Below are 12,770 nucleotides of genomic sequence, written 5' to 3'. Positions count from 1 at the left end.
GGAAAATTCAAAAGCAGCTGAGCCCCACCCCCACCCCACCCACCACCCCATTTCTTCATTAGGTTCCAACTCCTTGGAGTAGCTTCAGACAGTGTCTTATCACATATGCCAAACGCTATTTCAGAAGGAAAAAGACAGAAAAAAGAAATCTCTATTAGACACAAGAAATCAATTCTGTTTGAATTTGTTTTCACTCTTCTTTTTATTTCCCCCACCTCTTTCTCAAAATAACATCCCCCATCCCCTCTACGGGTGAAGCCAGGCCAGGGATGCTGGACGCCTGGCACCTAGTCACTGTCCTGTCTGGACGGGCCACTTCCATTCTCAGCAGGACAGGAGGGAAGTGCTCATGTGACCGAGTGCTTTCACATCAGCAATGCGCTTACAACAAAGGACCTCAAGTCCCCGGGGACGCGCTCTGTGCTGAGTTAGGTGCTCCTCCTGGACCATCTGCAGACTTTCTACGGCATTTTCAGCCTGTGCCAGCAGCTCAGCAAACTCGGGATATGGGTGCGTGTTTCCCAGGCAGACACTTCTTCAAGCGCTGCTCCGTCCGTTTGCTAACTGTCTGTGCGCTAATTGTCCGTGCGTGTGCGTGCCGCTTCCCTGGCCAGCCGTGAGCGCCACGGGCACGGGCCATAGTTTCTCACGCTCCACTGGGCCAGCAGTACCGAGCACCACAGTGAGGTCTCAGTTTAACATCGGCTGGTTGGAGGGCTCAGCATCGACCCCACCGACCTGACCTTCATTCTGACTCAGAGGCTCTTCCCCAGGCTGGGGTGGAGACCCCTGAGCAGGACTCCCCGCAGGCAGACAGGGCTGGCTTCGCAGTTCCTGCTTCATTGTCTGTATTAGTTTCCTGTGGCTGCTGTTTCTGTAACAACATACTACCAACTGGGTGGCTTAAAAACAACAGAAATGCATTCTCTCACTGGCCTGGCGTCTGGTGGTTTGAAATTAGTATCACTAGGCTGGAATCAAGCTGTTGGCAGGGCTGCACCCCCTCCAGACGGTCCAGACGGTCCAGACGGTCCAGGCGAGAATCTGTGCCTCCTCTGTTCTAGCCCCTGGTGGCTGCTGGGACTCCTTGGCTTGTGGACACATCACTCCAGTTCAAGGTCAGAATCTCCACGTCTCTCTGTCTTCACATTGCCTCTTGTGTGTGTGTGTGTGTGTGTGTGTGTGTGTATAAACCCTCCTTTGGACTCTCTCCTACAAGGACTCTTATTGATACCATTGTAATTACCTTGATTAATGGTGATGGGAAAGGAGCAAGGGCAAGGCCAAATATGATGGGCATGCCGTTTGGGCAGCTTTGCCAAGAAGCTGCAGTTTAACGTTCCCCAGGGAGCCGCAGGTCTGTTCCCCACAGGTCACTGGGGGAAGGGACTGGACAGGGGATAATAGACACTTGCCCAGAGGGTCTGGGTGAAGTAGAGAAGGTGCCTGTGTGTCAGTCACACCTGGGAACAGGTCACTGGCCAGAGCAGGCGTGGCTACTGCAAGCACAGGAAGATTTGAGAGATTTAATCTCCTAAACGAAGGAGCTCATTCTCTTGTGCTTTCGGGACTCTTGTTGCAGGGGACAGACTCTCTTGGCTCCCCTGCATTCTCTCACATGGCCCAGAGCCATGTGGACCCCACATAATAGACTAATGGACTGCAGCTAGCCTGATGCTGTGCCGGACCCAACTCTACCATGGAAAGGAAATTTTAGACCCTGGCTTTGCTTCCAGCTCTACTGAACCCCCAGCTGCACCTCTTCCAGGACTGGATTAAGGGAAATGGGACTTCGGAAACCCAAGGATATAATTCCATGAAAATAAAGCTTCCTACCACATCTCACTATCTTGTGGGGGCCACCAGAAACATTTATTTACGGGTACCCCAAGATCCCCACTCACACTAGCAATGGAGAAAGACCATTCACTCTTTTCTTCAGTAGCATTATGACTGCATTTAGGGCGCACCTGGGGAAATTCAGGATAGTCTCCCTATCTCAAAATCCTTTACTTAATCATATTTGCAAAGACCCTTTTTCCAAACAAGGAAACATTCACAGGCTTTCAAGACTAGGACCTGATATCTTTGGGGGGCACTCTTCGCTTCCTGCTCTACCCCTCACTACCTCTGCCGATGAACGAGTGTCCAGGTGCCCTGAGCAGCCTGTCTGAGTCTCCGTTATCACTTCTGTGGTCTAGGAGTGATTTTTCTGCTTCTGCCAACTTCCTCGCAGAGTGGTGGTGAGGACTGAGAGGTAATATAGATACTGAAAGCATTTTCTAAGCTGTAAAGCCCCACACAAATGCAAGGCGATATGATTGCCCTGGGAGAGTGGCAAGTTCAGCACTTGAGAAAGCCATCAGACTCTAAAACATGTGAGGGGATAGAAAACCAATGTTATTCAAAAACCTCATTTACACCCGCACCGAAGCCTCCCGCCCTCCCACCTCCACTCTCCCCTGTGGCTATAGGGGTGTGACAGAGGCCTGCCTTGGAGTGGCTTTGTGGCCTGAAAACAAATCATTCTTCACAGCTTGCTTCCAAGTCCAATAAGCCGGAAGGAATTGGTAGAGAGATTTAACGATATGTATTTCAAGAAAAAGATGGAAATGTGTCTCCTTTTAGGAGATGCAGTAAAAATGCATCAGCCCCACAATAAACTTTGCAGTGAAGATGCGTAGAGAGGAGACACATAACGCAGCCAGGACAGTGATGTCTCATTTATAGGGAGATACTCAGAGATCTGTGGGAACCTGCCCTGCCCAGGGCCCACAGCACAGCCTCTGCCGGCAGTGGGATCCGCCCCTCCAGCTACCTCCAGCCTCGCAGGGGGCCTGTTGGCTCAGAGACCGCCTGACCCTGGGCACTCCCTTTGAAGTCCCTGTAAGATATGTGGCTGAAACAATCCTAAGACCAATTACCCCAGGGCTGGAAAAGTAGGGGCCACAGACCAAATTCCTCTGGCTTCCTCTATAAATAAAGCTTTATTGGACACGGCCGAGCTCGTTCCCCCTGTGGCTGCTGCGACAGTTCACTAGCTGGGACTGAGACTGGGCGGCCAGACGGTCTCAAATACTATCGTGTCCTTTACAGAAAAAGGTTCTGTACCTCTGAACAACACCATTAGGTTAAAGGTTGTCTTTAGGCAAAACTACCCATAAAACTAATAACAAAATAATAGGTAACATTGTTGGGCTTCCTCTGTGCCGGGCGTGGAGCTCCGCCCCGACTTTCATCCTCAGGTGGTCCTATGAAGTGGGTAATGCTAGTTGAATAGATGAGAAAACCAAGGCTCTGGGAAGTTGAGCAACTTGCTCACAGCTGGAAACCACTGGAACTGGGATTCGCAACCACGTCTGTCTGACTCAGCCCCGCTCCGACCGCGGGTCCAGGGCGTCGGGCTTGCAGGGCGGCCATTCGGGACCCTCTTCCCCACTCCAGCAGCTCCCAGGGGTTTGAGGCCTTATTTTCTATGCCTGTTTCAGCACCTCCTGCGCCACCAGCCCCCACCCCACGTCCTCTGCCCAGGAACAGAGAAAGGAGTTCTTCCTGGCCCGCTCCCTCCTCCCTCACCCTCTCCTGCACCCACCAGCCCAGCCCAGGCGCACGCGGTCGGCTCAGCGGGTTTGTTCCACGGCCCTGCACGACTCGTGTCCCAGCTGTCCCCTCAGCCTGCCCGATCCCGTGAGTTTCTGACCGTCCCGAGGGCTGGGTTGCTCGCAGCGGCACCGTGAGGGTGGGAAGCCAGGCATTTGCATTCCACTTCCCGGCGCTGTTCAGATTTCACCTGCAATTCTTCTGACAAATCCTTATCAGCGATGCCCATGGCAAAGTCTGTGGTGAATTTGTTCGTTCTTATTAGCTCTGCACAGATTAGCTCTTCACAGCGCTTGGCTGGTCCATACCGATTCCTGATAAATGTTTTGACTGATTTCCACGACTTGGGAACGGTTGGGGACTGGGGCTAGGGTGGCAGGTGGAGGACTGTGAGGAGAGGGGCGCTGGCGGGGAGGAGAGAACACTGTGCACAGGATTGCATCTGGCTATGAAATATTCATCGCACGCTGCAGGAGCAGGGTCAGCGCCGCCTCCCCAGGAGTAGCTTCCCGGCCCAGGCCGCTCTTTGAAATGCACCAGCCCGGCAGGCGGGGAGCGGGCCGCTGAGTGGCCCCTCTGCGGGGGAGGCGGCCTGGAGAGGAGGCCAAGAAAGTTAAAAGGAAAAAAGAACAAACCAGCTCACTTGGGCTTTCCTGTCCTCCTAGGTCTCTCCTTTCTCCCCTGCTCTTCACGAACAGCTTTTGACGGTGGAATACTGATGTCCCAGGCAGACTTCGCTGATCCGGGGCTGGGGTCCTTTCTCCCTGCAGCTCCAAAGAGCTTCCCCGAGAACTCCAGCCCCCTCTTCGATGACCAGTGTTTCATCACTGGTTCCTGTACTCCCCCAGCTAGATTGAATTCTGCTTAAAGACATATACTGAGCCCCCAACCTCATCCCAGCACAGGACTGAGCACATGGTAGCTGCTGGAAACAGCTTTGCTGAATTAAAATGCTCCTACCCCTTGCTGGGTTGACCAGCAGATGCTGCACCGGAATAGACATCGCTAAACGATTTCTACATTCCTTTTCCCTAAGCCTAGAGGAAGCTTTCCAATTTTTCGTAATACGAGCCTCCAAACAGCCACTTCCAATCAAAAGAAACTGAGTAGGAGATAGACACCGTTTGCCGTCCTGGTTCTCTGGTATCCCCCGTAAGCTCCTTGCAATCAGACACTACCTTAATATTCTAAGAGGCTGGTCCGGCGCCCCGTATAAAATAAGTGTTCGATGTGTATTTGGAAATGAAATAGATGACTTTCCTTGCCTGGACATGTGAGTGTGCCTTCTAAACCATCCCTGAACCTGTAAGGGAGAGCTGCTCCACGGCTCTCCACAGGTATCCCTCCGGTCCAGGCTTGCCCTCCTAAAAATTCTTTAACATGTCTAACCAAATCCCTCCAGCTGCAGTGTGAGTGTACTGCTGGGCTTCCCTCCCATAAGAGAGAAAAGCCACGTGCTTTGCAAAGTGGAGACCTCCTTCCTCACTGCCCTCTGCCACTGCCCAGAAGTTCGCGCCCTGGTGCCCAGCCCCTCATTCGGGAAAAACCCAGCTCACACCAACCATGTGCCCTCTCACTCCGGTCCCCGAAGAGGCCCGCTCCCCACGCCCGAGGGCCTGGAGGCTCTTGGAGGCCCTCTTTTGCTACCGCGGCAGTTTCCTCATTAGCCTTTTGCCAAATTTATCTTCTGGCAGGTGGCCTGCAGCCTTTGATTTGTCCTCTTGTCACCAGGACTGATGCTGATGGCGGCACCCCCCGGGCGCCTCGGGCTCTCCAGCCTCCTGCCAGAGGCCTCAGGGAAAATGGATGAGCGGCTGACCTGCAAAACAAATACCAGGCTTCCAGGTTCCGATAAAGATTAAATATTGGAGGAGTCATTTTGAATGAATGTATAAAAGCAAATGGAAGAAGCTTTTAGACACCGACAGAGTGAAGTACAGCAAACAGAGAGAGACGTCTGCGGAGAAGGGCACTGGCAGGGAAGCTGGAGGCTCGGAATGAGATCTGCCCACAAACACCTCAGCTCCAGGAAAAATTCCAAAACAGCATCCCTGCTCCCCGCCTCCCCCCAGACAGCAGAGAGCAGAAAGTGCTAAGCTCCGAACCTGCCTGCCAGGGCGATGCTGAAGTCAGCTCTGCTGACTCTGGCCCATCTAACCGAGGGAGAAGCCCCATTACTCAACACCATCTGCCTTTGGTGTGGGGCAGCCAAGAGCCAGGGTTGTTGGCGGGGATGGGGCTCTGAGGCCCCAGAGGAGAGGGGAACTGGGGAAGAGCAAGGTCAGGCATTGCCGCCACAGAACAGGGGCCGGGAGAGGAGCCGAGAGGCGGCAGATGGAGCCAGTGCGCCTTCCGCCTGGGGCGGAGCGAGGTTTCAGGAGCTTGTGCAGGCTGATTGCACACCCAGAAACCCAAATGACCAGAACGTCCTCTCTAGACTCAAAGGATGCTTGAGCTGGAAGGGACAGGTGGGAGATGGACACGAGGGGAAGGGACATCTATCTGCCGCACGCCTGCAGTGGGACTGGCACTCTCCACCCTGTCTCCTTACCCCTCCGGCAGCCCTGTGAGCTGGGCTCTGCTGCCCACGCTTCACAGAAAGGAGGCCAGCGCAGGACTAATGAACATGAGGTGTGGCACCGAGAGAAAAGGGGAAGTGTGCGGGCTGAGCTCTCCCGGCGGCCTGGGCACTGTGCGGGTTCTTTATCTGGCTCATTGATTCCTCATAGCCCAGCTGTGGGGACTAGTGACCCCATTTTTACAGATTAGGCACCTGGGACTCCGTGAGGTTGAGAGTACGCAGTTTCAAAGCTGAGCTCCCAATTATGTCCGGCTCCCCACTGCATTCTCTTCTTCACAGGGCTGGCTCGCAGACAGCCTTAGGGGGATGGGAGACAGATTAAGTGTCACTGAGTTTTAAGCGGAGCTTCCAACTTGGTTTGAGCCCTAGAAACTGAGCTTTAAATGGATTTGTATGTGGGGGCAAAATGGGGGACCAGCTCTCCTCATCCTCTTCTTCAAGCAATGGCAACTGTCCCTGGCCAGCCTCCAGGCCCTGACTCTCCGGCCTCTGTAGTCAACAGGCGGCAAAGTTTTTGGTGGGAGAGCCTCTCACCATAGTTCACATTCCTCCTCTACTCCAGCAGAAACTAGCTGAGGCATCCTGGCTGCACAACCCCAGGGGGCGCTGTTCACAAAGAATGCAATCTACAATGACCACCAGGGCTGCCCAGACACAGCCCAGTCCCAGCCCTGTCTTCATCAAAGGCACTGTTCTTTCCATGGGTGTAGTGTAAGGGAAACGGTGCACAACGCAAGGTGGCAAAGAGGGCGACTTCCTGAGTCCTTGGCCTCAGGAAGCCCGCTCGCTGTCTGGTGAGGGAGACACAAATGGTCAGCGCTGTCTGCAATAAAAATAGCCTCACCATCTCTGTAAATCACTTTTCCTTCCCCAAAGCACTCCCCTGTCCATGTTGCATTCCTACAAAAAGTAGGTGTTATTCCCATTTTGGGTCAAGAAATCCAGAGGCTAATGTGGTTGTGGGACCTACCCAAAGCTATCTAGCAGCTGGCGGCAGCCCTGGGTGCAGCAATGGGGACAGGCCATGCCTCCCCCTCATGCTGACAGCTGCCGGGTGACTCCACAGAGAGCTAGGAGCCTGCTCTTGGTCCCTGGTGATCCTGTAGGGCTCCTACAGGCCAAGTCACTGACCTGACAATTACAGCAGAGAGGGGCACTGAGCCAGGCAAAGATGAAGTGTCCAGAGCAATTCCCATCTCCTGGCCTTTACTCCCTCCACACTACTATGCGACTGCTTCCTTGAGCTCCAGGGCAATTTAGCAAGTGTATTTTGCATCAGTCCAGCAATTTCTGACATTAATTCTACCTGGGCTTTCTCAGGGCTTCCTGTCCTCTGACACCACCACCCCTGGCTGCAGGAGACAGGGGCAGGTGACACCTGGAGCCAGCTCTGCTCAGCTGGGAGACCGACCCACTCACTCCCTTAGGGAGAAGCCTCGTGGCCCTGTGGCTGGCTGGGACCTCTGACGATGCACTCGCATTGCTTCAAGCACTCCTACGGCAGGTGTGATCGGGCCCGCTCCACAAAGGAGGAAACAGTCACACACACGTCATCCGCCGCTGGGATGCTGCCGACTGATGTCCACGTCCAGGTTTTCCCCTCTGTTCCTTCTTTCTTTCCCAGGAGAAAAAGCAAAACATACCCCCATTTTTCTCCAGCCAAGCAGAACAAATGCCTTAGGGCCCAACTCGGTCCTGAAGTCTCCCTCCCCTGAAGCCAGGTTAATCCATTGAGTGTGCACTGTTCACGCGGAGGGCTGTGGGCCTCGCAAGGAAGTGGGTGAGTACTCGGGGACCCAGGGCAGCGAGTCCAAACTTATTTTGGTATTTGACCAACTACAGTCCTACTGCTGCAATATCAGCCCAGCTTGAGGATGCTAACACTCCAGCACTCAGTTCAGTCACACTTTCCCCTCCCTCTCCCCTCTTGCCTCTCTCATTCTCTTTCCTTTTAATATAAAAAACAGAGGGTCCCTTCTGATCATCTGAGGTCCCTCGCACCAGATGAGGACTGGCCGGGATTTGCGGGTGAACCAAAGGGCAAGTTCGCAGAGGCTGAAGCTTACTGCGTGCCTACTAAAACTCTGCCAGGCTGCAGCCGCCTGGCTAGGGGCCGGGCCTGCAGCTCCAGGGGAGTGGTACTTAAGGGAATATGCAATTAAGAGAAGCTTGGAGCCTTGCCACGGACTGCTTCCCTTGCCTTCTCTTTTATTATTTAAAAAAGAACCACAAGGCAGAGACCTAAGTGGGAGATGACTATAATGCAGGGTGACAGATGCCAGTTTGGCAGAAAGCACCCGGACGACCGAGTTACTTACCTTCAGCACCGCCCTCTGCCACACGCTCGGCACGCCATCCCTGTCTGGAAGGCAGGGCCTTGGTGGTTGTCCAGGGACAGCTGTCCAAATTCCTGAGAACCAGGCTCAGCATCCAGGTCCCTCCAGCCCATGAGGGGTAAACATGGGCATCTGCAGGCAGGAGCCCAGCCCCAGCGGGCATGCCTGCTCCAGAACCCTGCCTACTCCAGCTGTCCGGTGGGGATGGGAAGCTGCCACCACCCACGCCAGCCTTTCTAGGGCTTGGCAGCCCAGTCTGCCAGGAGCCACATAGATCTCCTAAGAAGACTGGTTAGTGTTTTCAGAAGCATTTGACACAGGGGCCAGGGAGAGATGGTTTGCAACTAAGGGCCGGGACACCCAGGAGAAACAGGGGCTGCTTGGGATGGCTGGCTTCTCGAGTTAGCAGTCACTCCTGTAGGGATTCCAAGTTGGCTGTGGCTCAGAACTCTTCAGGACGCTTTATAAAAACCTGGATTCCTGGGCCCACCTTCAGACACCTCCATTCAGAGGAGCTTGGTAGGACCCATGCATCTAGTGATTGTGACATGCAGGTAGGTTTGAGAACCAGCAGCCCATGTGACAGTTTGGTGGCCTTCTCTCCTGAGCTCCCCATTGCCGCCTCTGCTGCCTTAGTGCCTCCTTCTCTGGGGTAACACTCGGTTAAACTGGAGGTACCGTGATGTCTTGATGAGCATTCTAGATCCTTTCTTCCAGGACATCTCTCTGAAGCTGGTACTGCTGAGGGAAGGGGTGTGTGTGTGTGTGTGTGTGTATAGGAGAAGGGGACTGACCACAAGGGACACAGCACTGACACGTGCTTGTCTCCCATCCCTCTGCAGCACCCTGGCCCCCGTGGCACGCTTCATTGCCATTTTTTCAGTCCAGCATAGTGACCTGTCCATGGCAGTCTCCCTCTGCAGCAGGCCTGGTCCTCTCCTTGGTATCAACTTTTAGCATCTAATCCCAGCACTGCGTCATATAGCACTTCATGGTTTACAGGACCGATTTTGCATGCATCTTTTCATTTCATCTTTATGGCATCTGCTATGGACTGAAGTGTGTGTGCCCTCCAATTCCTACTTTGAAATCCTAGCCCCAATGTGATGATATTAGGGGAGGGGACTTTGGGAGGTGCTTAGTTTGTGAGGGTGGAGCACTCATAAATGTGATCAGTGCCTTAGGAAAGAGGCCCCAGAAAGCTCCCACACCCCTTCTGCTATGTGAGGACACAGCAAAGACTCATCCGTGAGCCGGAAGGCAAGCCCTGACCACCCCGAACCTGCCAGCACCTTGATCGTGGAGGTCCAGCCTCCAGAGCTGTGAGATGTAAGTGTCTGTTGTTTAGAGCCCCTGGTCTATGGTATTTTGTTACAGCAGCCCCGGTAGCCTAAGACAGCATCTGCAGGGATGCTTGCATGTCTCCATTCCGCAGGTGAGGAGACAGGTTCAGAAAGGAGGATAATGGACTTGCCCGGGACACACGACAGGGAAGGATGAGGCAGGATGGGCCCTGACTCTAAACGCTGTGTTTTCCACAAAGACGTTGCAGGGTTCAGTGAGCAGGGCCAGGGCAAAAGTGTCTGCAGGCCGGGAGGCCCTGGTCTGTCAGGATCGGGGGTGGCATTTACTCCCAAGTGACCAGAGTAAGAGCTCATGTCTTCTCTCAAGGGGACGAGAGTCACAGGAGCATTCAAGCTCTTGCCTTGTTCACGGGAGAGCAGCCTCTTGTCACAATCTGCAACCCTTAGAAAGGCTCTCAACCCATCTATTGGGGCCTGAAACCAGGGGATGCATATGGCTGCCTCTGGCAAAGTGAAAGCTCTTGGGCAGCGAGGAGAGAAGTTTGGGGTGAGGCCTTCAGCTGCCCCCTGCTTCTGATTGTGGCTGCTTCTTTGTGGAGCTAGGGCCCAGTGATGGGGCAGAGCACAGACATGTACAAGCACACACATGCCCCCCACATACACACACACGCACACACGCAGAGGCCAGGCTTCTGGATCTGGGGCATGAAGGCTGTCCCCTCACCATACAGAATCACTGTACAGGCAAAGACTCAGCTCCCCTCCCAGGCAGAGGCACAAGGGGACACCAGGCTGCTGAACTCGTGTCCTGGGCAGGAGGTCGTTGTTCTGGACTAAAGTGGGAGATTGGCTAATACACAGAACAGTGGCTCCACTGGGAGTGCCGGGTCCTGGACCGAAACCCCCCTCGGTGCCTCGGCAGCTCGTGGCCGAGCAGTGGTTGCTTAACCTCTCTTGGTTTCAGCTTTCTCAAGTGAAAAATGTGTGGTTTCCCGAACATTCTCTCAGGTCCAACACGGGGAGTCTGACTTCTTGATAGCCTCTCACCTAAAAAGAACAGCTACTATCCGGCCGGAGTGGCTCCCTTGGTTGAGTTTCATCCCGTGCACAGAAAGTTTGCCAGTTTAATTCCCAGTCTGGGCACGTGCCTGGGGTTTGGGTTTGATCCCCAGTCGGGAGTGTACGGAAGGCCACCGATCGAAGCTTCTCTCTAACACAGATGTATCTCCTCTCTCCTCCCTCTTCCTCTCTCTAGGCCTGTTCTCAGGTGAGGATTTAAAAAATAATAATAACAACTACTGTTTACTGTGCTGGCTTTGTGTACTAAGTGCTTTGTATGCATCATCTCATTTAATGCTCATAATGAGAAGCTTTTAGTAACCTTAGTTAGCAGACAGAAAGCAAGTTCAGAGAGGTTAAGTAACTTACTCTACATCGAAGGGCTGTCAGGCAGCAGAGTGGGGACTGCAGAGCTCTAGGTCATATTTAACCACCACACTATACTTTTTTAAAAAACTATTTAAGAAAAGTATTTATTTCTTTCTCTTAGAAACAATAGTTCACTTCACAGAAATAAAATTAGTGTAGGTAAGAGGCAGGAAACTTGTAACATAATTAAGCTCAGTGCTACTGTTCCGCCGGTTCTGCCAGTAGTGTGGCTGAGATGCAGAGGCGGACGACACCTGTTCACAAGTCTCCTCTCCCGGAGCCTGTGTGACACCTTTTGCTTTTACTAACCAGCAGCCACCCCGCCTTGTTTGGGGGAAAGAACCCCAGCGTCTCTCTGGGGAATCACTCCTACCTCTGCTTGGACGCTGCTGGCTGCATGGAGTGGGGAGGGGCAAGGGGGTCACATAACCCTGCAAGGTCCACCCTTTCCCTGGCTACAGCGATGGTTTCTGAGATGTTCCTGTGACCTAGACAGATCCAAGGCAACAAAAGACATTTAAAGAATTTTTTTAATGAGCCTGTTGTGAACTCTTTTCCCTCTATGTGACATTGGATTTCCCCTAGCAGGATGTGGGCTTAGGGCTGAGCCCAGTCGTCTCACCACCGCTGAGTCCTGCCTGAGAACAAGCTGACATACAAGAGAGCAGGGCTGGCACAGGTCAATGCCGCTCAACCTCAGCCCAGCCATTTCTGAAACTACATCTACCCCTGGAGTTTCAGTTACATGGGCCAATAAAATCCTCTCTTGACTTAAGAGTATTGAGTCTTGTGGTCTGTCACTGGCATCTAGTAAGTTCTAACAGATATAAGAGAAAGCAGAATTAAAGGAGTCAAGAAGCCCAGTCATCTGGCTTCAGCCCCATTCTTGTGGGAGGTGAGCCACTTCCACGGTGAAACCTCCATCCTAAGAAAGACCATGGTCTGCCTGGATTTCCAGGGATCCCTGCTCCTCTGAACCTAGGGGGTGCCTGGGCTTTACCTGACAATAGGGGCCACTTCTGGGGCCACTGGAACAACGAGGCTGAAGAGTCTAGAAGCCCAAGAGGGGGTTGCGAGTAGTCCCTCCCACTCTCAGAAGCTGAGACTCCTCGCTGCTGGCCCGGGAGTGTGTCTGCAGCAGTCCCTCCTCCCACCCAGCCAGAGCCACTGCTCCAGAGGATAGGAGTGGGACACTGCTGGGAGGTAATTTTACATAAATAAACTTATAAATGTAGATTTATATGTGCTATGGGCTGAATTGTGTTCCCTGCCCCAGTACCTCAGAATGTGACTACATCTGGAGACAAGCCCTTTAAATTTGTTATTACAGTAAAATGAGCTCATATGGGTGGGTCCTAGTCCAACATGACTGATATCCTCAGGAGAAGACAAGACTGGGACAGACATGCAGAGGGGAGACCACGCGAAGACACAGGGAGAAGGCAGCCATCCACAAAACAGAGAGTGGATCCAAAAGAAAACAACTCTGCAGACACCTCAATCTTGTACTTTCAGCCTCCA

Source organism: Miniopterus schreibersii (genome assembly GCF_964146895.1).
Source record: "Miniopterus schreibersii genome assembly, chromosome: 12".
Lineage (NCBI taxonomy): Eukaryota > Metazoa > Chordata > Mammalia > Chiroptera > Miniopteridae > Miniopterus > Miniopterus schreibersii.
The sequence above is the reverse complement of the archived record's forward strand: the minus strand, read 5'-3'. Positions refer to the sequence as shown.